The 19,088-nt window shown below is 42.2% G+C and overlaps 1 protein-coding gene across 5 annotated transcripts in view; it reads left to right on the forward strand.

Annotated features, from left to right (window-relative positions):
• The window catches only part of OPCML (opioid binding protein/cell adhesion molecule like), a 760,205-nt gene that overhangs the window by 512,379 nt on the left and 228,738 nt on the right, over nt 1–19,088 (forward strand). The gene's annotated exons all lie outside the window — the stretch shown is intronic.

Below are 19,088 nucleotides of genomic sequence, written 5' to 3' on the forward strand. Positions count from 1 at the left end.
CATCATGCTTATCAGAAACACATTATCAGGTGGGGGATTAGACTCTACCCTCTGCCGGTGCTGCTGTCCACACCATACGAATAATGAATAATGAAAATTCCAGGGAGCAAGAGACAAGCGCAATTGACAGGCAAGGAAGCACCCCATGGCTGCCATTCATTCACTGTCATTAAAGTGACAAGCGTGGATGCTTCAGAAAGCTTTGTACTTCATTCCGTATGTCGCATTAGCTGTATTTTTCTCTCGCTGTCTTTGCATCTTCCTCTGACACTGGCTCCTCATCTCTTTATGCTCCAGGCTAAGTCTCCCTCAAGCAGCACATGAAAGACAGAGGACCCGCTTAGGTAGAAGGGGCACCTGACACAGCCTAAACAGCCCTCTGCTTTGCAGTCAGCTCACTGTGAGCAGAGATGAAGGGTGATTGGGGACATTAGCTCTCTGTGAAGGTGCCTGCTCCTCCTTTGTCTGCATTGAGGTAACCAACATGATGTCTCTCAGTGGACCCCAACTCCCATCAGTCCCAGCCAACATGGCCAATATCCACAGTGTGGTGTAGTGGTTAAGATTGGTAGACACGTAATCTGGTGAACCGGGTTCGCGTCTCCGCTCCTCCACATGCAGCTTTATCCAAAGGAGTCTCAAAGCGGCTAACATTCTCCTTTCCCTTCCTCCCCCACAACAAACACTCTTTGAGGTGAGTGGGGCTGAGAGACTTCAAAGAAGTGTGACTAGCCCAAGGTCTTTTTTTATAATAATATTTATTAAAGTTTCAAAAAGATTACAAAAATGAAAAAGAGAAAAAGAAAACAAAAAGAAATACAAAGTACAAAAAAGAATAAAAAAGCAATTAAAAACATTTCAATCTTTCCATGTCTTGTCTTTCATTTACTTATTTCCCTGACCTCCTCACACCTCCCTCTTTTGTATTCTAGTTCAATAGTTGTTTCAGCAAGTCCTTACCTTTTTTGCATTTATCTTGATACTTTATCATAATAAATTATAATTTTTCATTTTTACATGTTAACAATCCATTTTTACGTACCCCTTAACAACATTATTGCTAAAACCACTTAACTTCATTCCAACCTCCCTCTAACATTCCTTAATTTTACAGTGTTTCTGTAAATAGACTTTAAATTTCTTCCAATCTTCTTCTACCAACTCTTCTCCCTGGTCTCGGATTCTGCCAGTCATTTCCGCCAGTTCCATGTACTCCATCACCTTCATCTGCCATTCTTCTCGGGTGGGTAGATCTTGTGTCTTCCAATACTTCGCGATGAGTATTCTTGCTGCTGTTGTTGCATACATAAAGAAGGTTCTGTCCTTCTTTGGCACCAATTGGCCGACCATGCCCAGGAGAAAGGCCTCTGGTTTTTTCAAGAAAGTATATTTAAATATCTTTTTCATTTCGTTATAAATCATCTCCCAGAAAGCCTTAATCCTTGGGCATGTCCACCAAAGGTGAAAGAATGTACCTTCATTTTCTTTACATTTCCAACATTTATTATCAGGCAAATGATAGATTTTTGCAAGCTTGACTGGTGTCATGTACCACCTGTATATCATTTTCATAATATTCTCTCTTAAGGCATTACAAGCCGTAAATTTCATACCTGTGGTCCATAACTGTTCCCAGTCAGCAAACATAATGTTGTGTCCAACATCTTGTGCCCATTTTATCATAGCAGATTTCACCATTTCATTCTGAGTATTCCATTTCAACAGCAAGTTATACATTTTTGATAGTGTCTTAGTATTGGAATCTAACAATTCTGTTTCTAATTTTGATTTTTCCACCTGGAAGCCAATTTTCTTGTCCAAATTATAAGCCTCCCTTATTTGATAATAATGAAGCCAATCTCGCACTTTATCTTTTAATTTCTCAAGGCTCTGCAATTTCAATTTATCTCCTTCTTGTTCCAAAATCTCCCAATATTTCAGCCATTTGGCCTCCATATTGAGCTTTTTCTGAGCCTTTGCTTCCATCGGTGACAACCACCTTGGGGTTTTACATTCAAGTAGATCTTTATATCTTATCCAGACATTAAACAATGCTTTCCTGACAATATGGTTTTTAAATGCTTTGTGTGCTTTGACCTTATCATACCACAAATATGCATGCCACCCAAATACATTATTAAAGCCTTCTAAATCCAAAATGTCTGTGTTCTCAAGAAGCAGCCATTCTTTCAGCCAGCAAAATGCTGCTGATTCATAGTAAAGTTTAAGGTCTGGCAGGGCAAATCCACCTCTTTCCTTTGCATCAGTTAGTATTTTAAATTTTATTCTTGGCTTCTTGCCCTGCCAGACAAATCTAGAAATATCTCTCTGCCACTTCTTGAAACAATCCATTTTGTCCAAAATTTGCAATGATTGAAACAAAAACAACATTCTTGGCAATACATTCATCTTTATAGCAGCAATACGGCCTAGCAAGGAAAGCTTCAAGTTTGACCATATTTCTAAATCCTTTTTCACTTCTGACCAGCACTTTTCATAGTTATCTTTGAATAAATTCACATTCTTAGCAGTCATGTTAACCCCCAGGTATTTTACTTTTTTAACCAGCGTTAAGCCTGTCTCCTTCTGAAACCTCTCTTTCTCAATCGTGGTTAGATTTTTCTCTAAAACCTTGGTTTTAAACTTATTCAACTTAAATCCTGCAACCTGACCAAATTATTGAATCAGTTCAAGTACTCTTTTAGTACTAGATTCTGGCTCATGTAATGTCAATACTAGATCATCTGCAAATGCTTTCAATTTGTACTGTTTGGCTCCGACTTGTATACCTTTAACCAATTAGTCCCTTCTTATCATATGTAGGGGAACCTCCAGGACCAAAATAAAAAGCAATGGGGAAATTGGGCAACCTTGTCGTGTCCCTTTCTCTATCTTAAATTCCTCCGTCACCACATTGTTAACAATTAATTTAGCTTTTTGTTCTGAATAAATTGTACCTATACCATTTCCAAAACCTTGACCAACCCCATCCAAGGTCACCCAGCAGTTGCATGTGGAGGAGCGGAGACATGAACCCGGTTCACCAGATTACGAGTCTACCGCTCTTAACCACTACACCACACTGGCTGCAGGTTGAATCTTCAAAGCTTAGAGCCATCTGTTGACAGGATTCTAATTCTATCTGTTCACTCCTGCAAGAGGTAGTGGTGTCCATCTACTTGGATGACTTAAAAAAGAGAGAATGAGAAAACATCATGGAGGATGAAGTTATCAGTGCTTATTAGCTGTAGCTAGTGGCCATTGTTTAGGTTCTACAAGTGGGTAGAGTGATGTTGTGCTCAGGCCCTGTTTGTGAGCTTCTAACAGGCATCTAGTTGGCCACCATGAGAACAAGATGCTGGACTAGATGGGCCTTTGGCATGATCCAGTAGATGGGCTCTTCTTACCTTGTCATAGTGAGTTGCAAGGCATGCCCACAACTGTCCATTACATGGCCCCCCAAGTTTCCCCCAAAAGGTGCAGGAACTGTTTGAAATAAGCCCCATTTATGGTGTGCATGAGAAGCTTCCAGCTACTTCTGACAATGAAAGTGATTGTCAGTTTTCACACAGCCACAATGGCAATGCTGCTGTGCATCAGAACATCCGGCTCTTCCTGGATCCTTCACAGCAGGAAGAGAAGGAGCCGAGAGACAACGGTGCATCTGCTTCACAGTGGGAGATTTTACCAGTGTGAATCCTGCTAATTAATGTCAAATTTACTTTGGCAAATAATACGTATTATCTCCTTCCATGGAAGATATTGGTGCCAGTGCCTCAGATAACCACCTCTTGAAGCAAAGATTCTGAAGAGCTTTTTTTATGTCTTGGAAATGTACTTAGTAACACTTGGAGATAGGGCATCACTCAAGTATCTGGAGCCAGCTCTCATCGCCTTATAAATGGAAGCCATATTAATAGACTTTATTGAGAGCTTACAGAATCACAGATAAATGCGCAGAAAAGTGTCAGGACACTTTGGGGTCATGTGATGGATGGTTGTGTAGGGTTGATTGGAAAATCGACTCACTTTCTAATTGCAACAGTCCGTCCCCGTCCCCCCACATTAAAATGGAAAAAAGGCATCTGTTTCAGTTATGTGGCCATTCCATCTCAAAGCATTTTATTTTTTTTATTTTCTAAAATACTTCCCCCCCCCCCCAGTATAAGGGTTGAATCCAGTGCTAATTCTATTCCATTGAAGTTAATGGACTAATTCTAGTTCCATTGAAGATAATGGACATTACTCCCTTAGATTCATTAATTTCAGTGGGTCAACTCTTCAGTGGAATGTAGTTGGAACACAACTCTAAATGTTTTAATGATGTTTTCTTGCAAAAAGAAAAAATAAAAGCATACTGTCTTACTTTTTTAGAAAACCTATCATTTTAAAGCATTGTTTATTTATCTTGTTTATTCAAAAGCATTTATAAACCAGCTTAATATTTTAAAAATGTCTGCTCAGTATACAACATAAAAAACAACCAAATAATATTGATAACACAAAAATAGAACCTGAGAAAGAGAAAAGAGCATTGAAATGTGTAAGCTTATAAAAGTAAATAAACAAAAATTCAAGGGAATGTGAAGAAAAGCCAGCAATGTGTAGAATGGTTACCAGGTATTTTGTTATCCAGCATCTTTACAACAGGAGCACCCATTCTGGTACCCGTTGCTGGATGCCAACTCCCATCCACCCAGGCAGCACAGCCAATGAGCAGATAGGAGTTGGAGGGCACCACATTGGCAACTCCTGCTGCACATCCATTTGGCTGAACCTTTTTTTTAACGGCAGCAAAATGCACTATTGAGAAAAGGAGATACACCACCTGAAGGTAGTTTTCACCGCTGGCAGCAGTTTCCTCATCAGCTCCATGTCATCGCTATAACTTCTCTCTATTAAAGCATTTTCTGTCTCAATTTTCCATCATTAATGCTTAAAGCAAGTTGCTGTGTTGAAGAGAAGTGCATTAATCCAATTCCATATGTTGACACGTAATATTTGTGCTTATGGAAGTTCAGTGGCATCATGCTGTGCACCACAATGTCACCTTAGCCAGTTTGCTGCATGGTATTTGACTGGTTATATAGATCCATGTAATAGTATTTATTGGGCATTGTTGTAGCACATTGTATTCCCTGCTGATTGTGAGGCACCTGGCAAAAGCGGTATTATACACCCCCTTCAACAGATTTTTTAAAGGGTGGGTGGGTGCTGCCTACCTGCCAACTTTTGTCTGTATACTGCTGTGGACCAGGTTATAATGTGCTGTGGCTGTTGAGTTTTCTGTGGATTTTTCTTCTTTTGTGTTCCTTGTAATAACTTTTCCCTCAAAAACAAAAAAAACCCTGAGAAGTTTTGTTAAACTGAAAGGCAGAATGTAAATACAGTGGTACCTCGGGTTACAGATGCTTCAGGTTACAGACGCTTCAGGTTACAGACTCCGCTAACCCAGAAATGGTACCTCGGGTTAAGAACTTTGCTTCAGAATGAGAACAGAAATCACACAGAGGCGGCGCGGCAGCAGTGGGCGGCCCCATTAGCTAAAGTGGTACCTCAGGTTAAGAACAGTTTCAGGTTAAGAACGGACCTCCAGAACGAATTAAGTTCTTAATTCGAGGTACCCCTGTATTGCCATAAAATCATCAACACAGACAAATACTATTGCTCCATTTTTAAAGTTTCAAAGCCCACTTTTCCATCAGATGATTCCCCAGGCAGCTTGCATGAGACAGAAACACTTCCATACAAAGCAAGTAACTCATTTATTCATGGGGGCCAAGAGAGAAGGTTTTGTGATATAGGGATGGACAGATCTGTCAATGTTGGTGATCTCAGTTTCTCATTTTCCCAATCTTAAATTCATTTCTTCGCACTCAGCAGCAATTTGATGTTAGTTTGGTTTGTTGGGTTTTTTTAAAAAAAAAACCTCGTTAAAATTTGCAACATTTTAGTATGACTATCTCCTAATACAGTGGTACATCGGGTTACATACGCTTCAGATTACAGACTCCGCTAATCCAGAAATATTGCCTCAGGTTAAGAACTTTGCTTCAGGATGAGAACAGAAATTGTTCTCCAGCGGTGCGGCAGCAGCAGGAGGCTCCATTAGCTAAAGTGGTGCTTCAGGTTAAGAACAGTTTCAGGTTAAGTACAGACCTCCGGAACGAATTAAGTACTTAACCCGAGGTACCACTGTAAATACATTTTGATATGAATACATTATACATTATATAATGTATAAATACATTATACATTTTTATATTATCGTTTCACTGAGACATTCACTTTCCTGAACACTTTCCCCCAATATATATGCAGTTTTGTAAACATTATTTGGTTGGAGGATTGTGGCCGCAAAAATTCAGAGAAGTGCAATTTTTGGAAGATGGTTGAGTTTCAGTCTATGCAATGGTTTGAGAAGTGCAAACCAGGTAGCTTCCTCTTAAAATGCAAACAGAATTGAATTTCTCTTCCACCCGTACTGCAGAACAAGGTGCACAGATCTCCGTGATTTATCAAGTGAGCAGTTGCAGGGTAATTAATGTTGCCTAAAACACTTTAAATTTCCAGGTATTGTTACCTTTATTTTCTCTCCCTGTCTCTCTCTTTCTCCAGGCTGGCTTTCTTTTAATTCCACAGCTGGGTTTTTCCCCCCATGCCTAACTTTTGTGTTATCACTTTAATTATGCAGGCTTTGGAGCTTTTAGTACAGTTAATGAAAGTTATTTACTTTCATTAATAACAATTTCCTCCATTCCTCAGAAAGAAACCACATTGTGGGAGTTTGCAAGGCTTGCTGGGAATCCAAAAATGAGAAGGAGACGTTGGAGGGTCGTAGAGAGGGAGCAAAGGAGAGGGCACATCAGGTATTCCAGGCAGACTTAAAGAGAGATCCTTTTAGTTGAAGGACAGCATTGCAACCAGATTTCATTTAAGGAATCAGGAAAAAAATAAAATTGATAGGTGTGTGGGCATGGGAAGTAGTCAACTAAAAAATAAATAAATAAAGGGAACAGTGCATTTGTGGAGGAACAAGCTTTTATCCTACATGCTAAAAGAAGTAATACCGTACTTTATATTCATGCTCTTATTCTATAACTAATATTATTAACATTAATTTATTAATCACCTTCTAAAGCACCCCCTCAAGGTGATTTACATATAACATAATTAAAATGAGTTAAAATTCTAAACATATTTTCTATTCTAAATGTATTTTCTCTGAAGCAAGTCCTATTAATCGAGCTAACTAGTAAGCAAGCAAGCATTGCAACCATATTTTAATTTTCAGTTTAGGATTCACTTCTCATTTGTATGTGGTTGGTTCCTCCCAACCCCCATCCCACTCAAAAATAAAATAAAATCCGGTGCAAAGGGAGGGAGGGGCTCCTTGCACTTCCCTGCCTTTGAAGAACGTATTGTGCTCAAGCAACACTTTCAGGCAATTTTGTCAATTGAGAGAAACAGCTGAGGAACTGTGATGGAGCAAAAGAAAAAAGTGTTGATCCTTACGTAGCCAAAATGACCCCATCCATGTTCAAGGGGGAAAGATCAGCAACCGTTAAAGGAAATGGGAAAAAATTGCTTTGAAAATTACCAGTGAGAGATCACCTTACACATTAAGTAAGAAGAGCAAGCTCTGTGGACATGGACATGGTGTGATTGTTTTGGGGGGAATAGAAATCTGGACAGGAGGGAACTGGAATAGGGATACTGGAAAAGGTTGTCTGGCTGAAATCCTGAACAAGAACACACACTTCAGCTTTAGGATTCATGTCCCACTTGTTTTAATAATTCTAGTGGTGTAGTGGTTAAGAGTGGTAGTCTCCTAATCTGGGGAACCAGGTTCGCGTCTCAGCTCCTCCACATGCAGCTGCTGGGTGACCTTGGGCCAGTCACACTTCTGTGAAGTCTCTCAGCCCCACTCACCTCACAGAGTGTTTGTTGGGGGGGAGGAAGGGAAAGGAGAATGTTAGCCGCTTTGAGACTCCTGAGGGGGAGTGAAAGGCGGGATATCAAATCCAAACTCTTCTTCTTCTTCTTTCCTATACGGTCCATGCTTCTCTGGTGAGGAATTCTCAGTGCATTTGAAATCCTGCGGGACTTAGTTTATGCAATGAATTGCTTCATTGCTCATATATGACAGAGGTGAGAGTTGAACTGAAGACTTCCTTCTTTCCAGCTCTGTCTCTTAGCCTACTGCATTACATCAGTCCCCAGGTATGAGTCATACATAGGGGTTGGTAGCTACGCACATAGCTGTCAAGTGTCCCTTATTTGAAGGGACAGTCCATCCCTTCAAAGGGACAGTCCAGCGGGCCATGTCCCGCTGCTGTCCCTTATTGATGGATGTCCCTTAAATGTCCCTTAAATGATGTCCCTTAAATTTCAAAGGAAGCAGCTCCTCTCCCTCCCTCTCTGCTGGCCAGGGAGGAGGGAGGCTCCAATTGTGTTGCTTGGCTGTGTTGCTCACCCAATAAGAAGTCTAAGAACGACTGGGGGGTGGAGCTTGCATGCCTTGTGTGTGGCTAGTTAATGCAAGCTGAGAGGTTTTTTGAATGCTGGACGCCATTTTGTTGCACGTGCTGCTGCAAACTTTGCAGTGCAACCCAGGCCAGGGAGCCATCTTAAGTTGAGGCTGCATAGGCCTTGTGGTGCATGTGATTCAGATTCTATTCAGTTGAACCTCTGGTTAAAAAGTTGGTTGAACAGTGTTCTCGAAGCTACCCAGCATGAGTTTGACTAGAATGCAGGAGGACAGGAAGACTGGAGTGCCTGGAACTGGTGAGGCTGCATGTCCCTTATTTTGGCTGCTGGTCCCTTATTTTCAAGGCTGCTGGTCCCTTATTTTCAAATCTGTAAGTTGACAGCTATGACTATGCAGCACATTGAAATTCTGTCCCTTGACCAATCAAAATCTTACTGGTTTTGTGTCATGGGCTGCATCCAGTGTAGCATTAAGTTAAAGCCCCTTAGCTGTATACTTGTTCTGCTGCCAAAATGTTTTGCACCAGTGGAATGTTGCTGCTCAAGAGAATGCATAAACAGCTTGCTGGTAACTTTGTAAAATGTACAATCTGTTGTGCAACTAATTTCTGCTATGTAACCACTGCGTTAGATTCCTTTGTGGTGCAGCATTAAAAGTCACCCATCCACTAGTGGAAGAACCTTTGTGCTGGAGGACAGAGGATGCTGGATACAGTCCATTGTAGTTAAAAAATTCTATTAAAAGATCAACAACACCCTGCCCTTCATTTATTAAAGCACAGTGCAAAATGGTGTGTGTCTGTGTGTGTGTGTGTGTGTGTGTGTGTGTGTGTGTGTGTACAAACTGGAACCTTGTGCAACCATTTCTTTTTTATGGTATTTTAATTTCTTTCATGTGTTTGTGCATTTTGATAAGTAGATGACATGAACTGAAAATCTCTATAAATCGTGAATGTGAAATAGTCTGAATGAAGTCTTCCCCTGACCAAAAACAACCAAAAACGGGAAGAATGGTAGATCATCAAATAGCTGCATATTGGAATTTGATATTTTAAAATAAAAATGCTATAAGTCAGATGGTGCTTCTTACTCTACAATTAGTGGTACTTAATGTACAGAAGGGGATGCAATGAGAAGTTGGTATGTAAAATGTTGACATTGCAAAAACCTGGAAGATGGCAGTTGAGTTTTGAGCCATGGCTCCAAAGACATTGCACTTGAAGAAGAAGAAATGACATTCAGTTAAAAATTGGCAAAAGGAAATGCAAAAACCTATTAATGTTTTTTGCTACCTGGAGTTCATGTATGTAGTGTTTTCATCAAGGTCTTCATCTTCCATCTGCCTTCTTGAGACTGTGGAATATAAGCTGAAGTGGCCTCTGTACTCTGCACAGCTCACATCAACATCCATGAAGACATTTGAACAGGGGGAATTTCAGAAGCATTCACGATGAAACATGAGCTGTCCCCTACCTGCCAGTTTTCCGTAAGAGGACTAGATCTCTAAATGAATTGCAATACAAGTGACCTCATGTAAATAGCAATATTGCATGTATCATCATTATCTAGTCATGGCATCTTGCCACTGAGCTGTCTCTTTATATATACTTTGCAAAGCATCAGGGGACTGTTGTCTTAAGGGGGGGGGCTCTGAGAGATTAGTCTTAAGCGGAGGCCATGAATGAACATACCAAGTCTTTTAAACTTAGCTGTCAATATTTTTCACTTGCTGTAATGGAGACCAGGGTGGAGGGGGAGAGAGACCAAGAGTCAAAGCCACAGCCTCGTGTAAGTGATACACCATCATGAGAAAATTAAATGCTTCTTAGTCTTTATCGGCCTGCCGGTATAACAACTTAGAGAGCTTCATTGCTGCTGATGATCACTGTCCTGTCCTGCTGAGTTTTCATTTTTCAAGGTCTGGGCTGTGCAGCTGGGAATCAAGATATATGAATGTTGGATTGCTGAGTGTTCCGCTCATTAGCATAGGTGATTCCCATTGATCAGTGATGCCATGTTGCTTTCACGGTCTGAGTGCTTGCAACACAGTTCCTCTTTTGGGTAGCCTGAGTGACAAATGGGACCTGCAACAAAATGGTGCAGCATGGATTGCTTTTGCTCAGGATTCCAGCCACTTCTTGAAATGCTCTTTCTTGTGCTTTTCTTGTGGTTAACTATGCATCAATTTATTTATCATAACTGTTTATACCCTGCCTTTCAGGAAGCAAATTCTTTCATGGTGGCTTACAAGGAACATTAAAACTGAAGTCCTGTGTGCACCATGCATTTAAAGCACTGTTGCATCATTTTAACAGTTAATGCCTTCTCAAAAAGAACTTGGAGAACCATAGTTTGTTAGGGGTGCTGATAGTTTTTAGGACACCCCTATTCCCCTCCCAGAGCTACACTTCCCAGAACAGTTTAACAACCAATCCCTGTTCACAGGGAACCCAGGAGATTGTAACCAGGCAATATGCTGAAGCTCTCCTCTGTGTGCTTCCATATCACCTTGTCCACCATCTTTTAAGCACCAGTCTGAACCTTGGCTGTTAATGTTTCTGAACCCTGTGGAACCCCACATTGAAGGCTTCACAGAGCTGAAAAACACTCCCCAAGCAACACCCTCTGGGGAACAACCATCCAAGTAGGACTGGAACCACTGCAAAGCAATGCCACCCATCCCTAACTCGGACAGCTGCTCCAGAAGGATACCATAGTTGATGGTATTGAAAGCTTCTGACAAGACCAGACAACACTGTAGTGAGCTGAGCTTAGCTGTGTCTGCGCCACAGCCTTCAGAACAATGGCAGCTCCTGCTTGTTAGCTCATAAATAATTTGGCCCAATGGTGTATGGTGCTAATTAATTTTGTGAACTCAACCGGGTGAATGGGGTAATTGCCCGTGCCATGCAGGTGAGTTCCTCTTCCTTCCCTGCTTCCCTTTGCTTACTGTCTCCCCCTTGTTTATTTTAAGCATTCAGACACTTTGTGCATAAAGGGGAAAGTGGGGAGAAAGCCGAGAAGGGGGAGAGAGAGAGAGAAGCGAAAGACGCAATTCGCCCCAGATACGAAGCAGCAGGAATGGAATATTAAATCAAAACACATCCTTGCTCACAGACAGGGGAGAGAGAAAAACACACCAGGCGGGAAAGGTTAAGAGCTAAAACAGATTCTTAGATCAGGCTCTATCTATTTGCAATGCATTAATCAGGCCATTAAGCAAATCTTTTAATCTAAAGTATCCCTTTCATTTCAATACTTTGTGAAACAAAGTAATTGGAGTGTTGATAGAAGACTTTATTGTTGCCTTGCTTGAGTTGGACTGCAGAGATTTGGATTGCAGACTTTGGACAGAATCCCCCTGCTACTCTAGGAACAGATGTGGGGAATCTAGGACACCCACCCACCCCAATGTCTCTGGACTGCAACTCTCATTAACCTTGACCATTGAGCATGCTGGCTGGCATAGATGGAAAATACAGAGAGCTCCATGTTCCCCATCTCTGTTGTGGCAAGCACGTCTACACTTCCAGATTCCTACTGGTTTGCCAATTAGCCTGATACTGAAAGGTTTGTTGTTCACTGTAGCATGAGGTTACTTCTTGAAGAAATGACAACATCTCCAAGTATCCCAAGAGGGAATGCCACTAAAGAGCTGGAATTTATATGAAGTGATCCTGGATAGAAATTGCATGTCTGTGTTGGGGAGGGTATTACTGGGATTGTGCAAATTTCTCTTTTCTTCCCTTGACATTTCTCAGATGTTTAGCCTGGAATGTAACCTCCAAATCCACACCCATTTCCCCTGCTAGGGGAAATCTGGTAGAAACGCCAGCAACATTTTCCGAAAGAGAGTTTCCCATACCCTTTTATCTGATGCAAGAGAAAATGGGGGGCAGCTGCTATTGTCTCAGCGGGAGCCCTATAGCAGGGAGGAACAGCAGCAGTAGGCAAATCCCCACTGAGGACAGCAGGAAGCACCAATCAGCAGGGAGGCTCAAACTAAGCTTTCGGCTTCAAAGCACAGCAGAAACACAGGGATGTGCATCTTGCTATCTGCCAAGCTCTTGTTTCAGCTTGGGAAATAGTCCTGGCATCAGTCTCCTAAGGCCTAAACTACTGGATTTTGATTGTTTGAGGTTGGATACAGAGTTTCCTATAGAGCCCTTGTCACCGCCACTTGCAGAAGAGTCCACATTCAGTTGAATGAGATTCATACTGATATATGAATCCAGTTGCAGCAGCTCCACTAGGGAGTCTGTGTTTTGACTAGCAGTTTTGCATTCATTCATTTATTTTTTTTCAGTCGTTCATTGCATTTATGCCCCATCTTTTCCCCAAGGAGCTCAAGGTGGCATATATGGTTCTCCCCGTCACGAACACTTGCACATGGGTAGAGACAGCTTGTACCTTTGTTTCAGTGTAACGTGAACAAGAGTAATACGTAACAAGTGAACTGGGATGGAATGTCCCAGGGAGCTAGATTAACCACAGGGTCATGCGTCCGTAGTTCTCTCATCTGAATGTTCATCTGATGAACGCAATGCAGAGGTTACTCTGTTGCAAGTTGCTACTATAGGGAGTAGCCACAAATATCACTTTCCACAAATCGTACTGACCCCAGCTGGTGAAATCCCTAGGAGTCTTCAGACACTGCAATAAACACTCCCTTTCTTTTTTTGCTTTTCTTGTATCTGCAATGAGAAAGTCTATCCGTGCTGGAAGGTATATTCATTTACTTTTGAAAATAATGGTTCTCTATATCCACAAATGTCACAGGAGTGACCTAAATGTGATTTTAGTCCCATACGAGGAAACACCCATCATCTCTCAGTTTTCCTCCTCTTGCTTCTTCTCCTTTTACAGAAATGGGGCTACGTTATAGCCATATTCATTACTTTTGTCGTAAGAGACTTTCGATTATCTCTGATAGAAATGTATTTATTTCTTGGTCTGCTTCAGTCCAGGAAAGAGGAAGGGGAGGAGGAATCAATATTTACCAATAGAAATCTAATCCTTCCACTTCTGAGGTTAAATTGTTTACTTCTTTTTTTCCCTTTCCCTGACACAGTGGCTGGCCTGTATATTACTAAAACACACTAATATTTCTAAAACGCACAAACAGCTGATGTAGACTGGAGTGGAGAAATGCCCTGGTTGTGTTGAAAAGCAAAATAACAACCAAGAGCTGCTGTGGTGCAGTGGTTAGAGTGGTGCAGGGAGTCCCAGGTTCAACTCTCCACTCAACCATGGAGCTCACTAAGTGACCTTGGGCCCATCATGTCTCTTGGCTTAACCCTACCTCAGGAGGTTGTTGAGAGGATAAAGTGGGGAAGAGAGGGGATACAGTAACAATTAATTGCACGTTCATTCAAAATCCAATAAAAAAATAGTTGAATTCATTCAATTAAATTGATTAACTTGATCCAGTGATACCAGCTGTTCAAAGTCTGAGAGTCATAGATACCTCTAGCGCCCCCGCCACTCCCCTGCATCTTAGCACCCCATAGGTAATCCAAGCAATGACTTCCCTTCTTCTCTTTCCATGGTTCATTTTACCTATCATAAATCCCTGCACATTTTACAAAAAGTATACCATTCAGCATTCCATTCTTGCATCATCAAAACTTATTTACACTGTTGAATTTATCTTAATGCTGTCAGCATTTTCAGCTGTACACAATTATTCCCCATATATTCAATAAACCTTTTCAAATCTTCTTTAAATGTATGTTCTTCTGGTTCTCTTATTCTATATGTTAAGTCTGCAAGTTGTGCATATACTGTCAACTTAAGTTGTCGTTCTTCTTTGGCTGGGATATCACTTGTCTTCCACGTACCACCTACTTTGGGGACAACTGATCCACACTGCAGGCTGTACCTTGATTTGGTAGTATTTTCACTGAATATCAGGGGTCCTCCAGGGTTTCAGACAGGAATTTTTTTCCAGCCCTACCTGTACGTGCCAGGGATTGAACTAACGACCTTCTGCATGCAAGCTATGGCTCTTCTCCATGTACCCCTTGTACTGTGTTTCACTATCCCAGAGCTCCCCCCCCCCACTTTGCAGTAATGGAACTACAACTCCTTGAATATACATATATATCCAAAGTTAAAAGGGAGAGGAAGTGGGCAGGGGAAATCGATGCAGGTAAAAGTAGGCAACATTCACTCCCTTACTTTTTTTTCCCCCCGTTGAAAAGCCAAATGTGTCCTCCTTTTTTTGTTTTGTAGGGAAAGAAAAATACACTCCTCAAAGCTGGTTAAGATTAAGTGTGCAATTTATCTTTGCAAAAGTTTGCATTTTAAAAGGAACAGCCAACTGTGTGATCGTGTTATTAATATTTATACCTCGTCACAGAATGTTGACAGATTAATTATGCAACATGGTATGAAAATCAGCAGGCAGCGTGGGAGGGCGGTGGCAAAGTTCATGTATTAATAACACAGCGGGACAGCTTGCCTGCTCCTGGGGTGGCTGTGTGCTATCAGATACTGTGTTTCCTGGCTTACCTGAGGTGCCTTCAACCTGGCTACAGTCTAGCTCCTTGCCTCATTATTAGGATAGATAAAATGACTTGCGTGAGAGGGAGAAGACTAGACTAGGCTCTCTGATTTCTTGTTTACCTAGATTCTTACACTCTGAACACAATGCTAATGTGGGCTAATGCTGTGGGTTCCTCTTCATAATAACACAATATGGCAGAACTTGGTCTAGTTCAGTTTGCAAGGCAAAAGTCCAAAATGATGACACTCTCAGCTCGTATTAACCTAGTGGGTTTTTTTAATTATTCTCCAATGATTTAGGCTCCCCCCCCCCATGACTGTCTTGTTGAGGCTTGGCCAGGCAGGACTATTTGACTCTGATGGTGGTGGTGATAATTTTAAGACAGTGACTTTAGGTAGTGCATAAGTAAGGCTCCCTCCAGGTTGGGGAAGGGCCATAGCTCAGTCATAGAGCATCATCCTTGCAAACAGAAGGTCCCGGTTTCAATCCCCAGTATCTCCAGGTAGGGATGGGAAATAATCCCTATCTGAAGCCCTGGAGAGCTACTCCAGTGTAGACCATACTGGGCTAGATGGGCCAGTGGTGGGACTCGGTATTAGGCAACTTGCTATGTTCCTAGGTTTGAGGGGGCACTGAGCAAAATATTCTGTGGTGGGTCACCCTCTTGGTGGGTTGTACGTGGAGGCTACTAGCACTCCAAGTCTTGCTGGGTAGCTGGGCTTAGCCACCATTTACATTTCCCATAATGCCTCAGGGCAACAATGCATCCATGGTATTGTGGGAAATTTAAATGGTGGCTAGACCCAGCCACCTAGCACTCCTTAGGGAGCCCAGGGGGAGAGGAGGGGCATGCAGGCATCATCACTGGGTTCTGGCATAGGCCCAAGCATAGAATATGCATCATATAAAAATATGTGTGAATGGACAAACTGACCTTTTGCAATACTTCTCTGGCAGCTTTCACCAAAGCAAGCAAACGCACCAAACAGCCTAGAATACCAAGCAGGCAGGAAAGCAGGAAGGGACGTGGGTGGCGCTGTAGGTTAAACCAAAGAGCCTAGAACTTGCCGATCAGAAGGTAGGTGGTTCAAATCCCCGCGACGGGGTGAGCTCCCATTCTCAGTCTCTGCTCCTGCCAACCAGCAGTTTGAAAGTACATCAAAATACAAGTAGATAAATAGGTACCACTCTGGTGGGAAGGTAAACCACGTTTCCGTGCGCTGCTCTGGTTTGCCAGAAGCGGCTTAGTCATGCTGGCCACATGACCCGGAAGCTATACGTCGGCTCCCTCGGCCAATAAAGTGAGGTGAGCGCCACAACCCCAGAGTCGGCTACAACTGGACCTAATGTTCAGGGGTCCCTTTACCTTTACCTTTAGGAAAGCAGGAAGGGAAATCCATTTTTCATTTCTAGGAACTCCCAGTTAAAAAGAAATCAGAGATATACTATAACAATGCATTATTAATTGCCAAAGATGTGCAGCCTTCACTCCTCCCCCATCCCCACAAAAAACAAGCAAACAATCCACTTTCTCTTAGATGGGTCACAAGTCCTGCACAAGTCCTGCACAATGGGTCACAAGTCCTGCACCAGTCCCTCCCAAGACACCCTGGATTTCACTTCTGGCAATACTCAGTGGCAACTAAGAGCCAGCCAAGTGACACATCATTCTGTTATTCTTATGGCAAGAAGCTCAGATGTACTTGCAAAGAACACCAAAGGGCTCTCTTCTGGGGAGGGGGAGGTTGCATCCGACTTGCCTTCTGCTCAGCAGCATGTTGATAGAGAGAAGGAGGTGTTGACTGGGTTTCACACTCCTTTCATTGTTATGTCTAGCTGCTTCCCTGATCCTCCCCCTCCAAACTTCTAGTGGAAATTAGCTGCTAACTAGAAGATGCTTGGCCAAGTTTGAGTCATCTTCCCAAGAACTGACATTTGACCTGACCCAGTAAAACTCCTCATAAGTTCTTTTGTTTAATGTGTAGACTCAATGCTAGAAATGTGAATGTACTCCTCCAACAAAATTGGCTAATCTTGTCATTGCTTATTTAATTTGTGTCAAATTTCCTAGAGATGTCTTGATCAATGATGACCCTACAAATGCCTCCCTCCCGTCTTTCCTTTATCTTTTTGCTATAGTAAAATTCAGTTGTAACTTTATAAATAATGAAGATAGTATAGCCTGCTGAGAAGTTCTCACACTCTCCATTCCTCCACCTCCCAACGTTCAAGCACCTGCTGTCACTTGGCAATAGTGGTCGTGACCCCTGCCCAATTCACACTGAATGAAGGGGGAGTCTAAGGACCCAGAATACAGGTGGCCAGACTCTATCATGGCATTGGTTGCTAGAGGAGGAAGCTGCAGGAGTCTACTGGCTGCTCTTCAGCGCCAACCACTGAAGATGGCCAGAGGTTGCTGCTGCATCCACTAGATTAGCAGAGGTCAAGTGATGAACAATCCCAAGAGGTTATTTTCTCTCTCACACCTTGATGTATTTCTCTTCCCCTTAGTTCTCCTTCTGCTAATTTGGCTACTCTTATTGCTTGCTAAATCACTTGTGTGTTGAGCTCATTTGCCTGCCTTGTGGTTCCTCCTTAAGATCTGAAGGCCTGATAGGTTGTTTCATTCTCCAAGTGCAAGCTGTTCCTGAAGCTCAGGCAACTGTGGCATGAGCAACAGTGGGAAACATTTGTTTCTTGGACTCATGGACACCTTGGGCTCAGATGCAACTGTTCTGTGTGTGCCCCATAGGGATGAGGAATAAAAACAGTTTTGTTTACATTTTAATGTGGACCTTCCTAATTTGTACTGCCTGAAATGCAGCTATCCTTCGAAATTTGCGCTTCTCTGAATTTTGTGACGTGGGTATCCAACCCAAAAAAAGTGTACAAAAATGAATATTGTTAAGGGAAAATATGCATTAAAAAATCACATATGAGTGATGAATTGTGTGCAAATGAGTATATATGCAGAAACTTGCCCTAAAATGCTGGTGGATATTCATGAGGACTTTTTTAAAAATTGCAGACTGATGTAGAAATGTGGCAAAGTGAACTTCAGACTGGAAAAAATGAGAACTGGAGAAAAACAAAACATCACAGATTAGTTACCACATGTTTCCAATGTCACCCAAAGATAAAGTCACTTAAAAGGTAAAGGGACCCCTGACCATTAGGTCCAGTCATGACCGACTCTGGGGTTGCGGTGCTCATCTCGCTTTATTGGCCGAGGGAGCTGGCGTATAGCTTCTGGGTCATGTGGCCAGCATGACTAAGCCGCTTCTGGTGAACCAGAGCAGCACAGGAAAACGCTGTTTACCTTTGCAACAAAGCAGTACCTATTTATCTACTTGCACTTTCACATGTTTTCGAACTGCTAGGTTGGCAGGAGCAGGGACCGAGCAACGTGAACTCACCCCATTGTGGGGATTCGAACCACCGACCTTCTGATCAGCAAGTCCTAGGCTCTGTGGTTTAACCCACAGTGCCACCTGCGGTATACTTATTCCAGTGGCAAAATATTTTACACCAGCAGAATGAATAAGCAGGTTGCTGGTACGTTTGTGGGTTGCACAATCTGTTGTGCTCCAAGTTTCTACTAGAGTAACAGAATTCGTCTTAGTTAGTGGACAGAAAGCATTGGCTAGATGGCCCCCCTCCAAAGTACCCACTGCTATTTGACCAGATTCCTTCCCCTAGCCATTGCATGCCCCCCCCAACTAAACATCTCGTCATCACAAAACATGGTTGTGTGTTTTCTTTGGTTGGTTTTTTTATAATATAGTGTGAAGTTATATCATTCAGGTTTCTTTACTGCTAAACATTTGGCTGGAATGAATGCCAGCCCAGCCTGATAACAAAATAAATAGAACTTTTTACACTGCCACAACCGTACCAAATTGAAGTGCAGAGAATACACTGGTCCGCCTTGCATGCCCCTTTCCACTCAACCGCTGAAAATCGAGAATAATGTCACTGGAAAACAATGGCACACAACTTTGTATCACAACACTTTCAAGAGGCAAATAAGAAACATTGATTTCTCGCCGCAGAATAGGTGTGGAGGTGTTGATTGTTGTCAAACAGCAAA

Source organism: Podarcis erhardii, assembly GCF_964252035.2.
Source record: "Podarcis erhardii genome assembly, chromosome: 16".
NCBI lineage: Eukaryota > Metazoa > Chordata > Lepidosauria > Squamata > Lacertidae > Podarcis > Podarcis erhardii.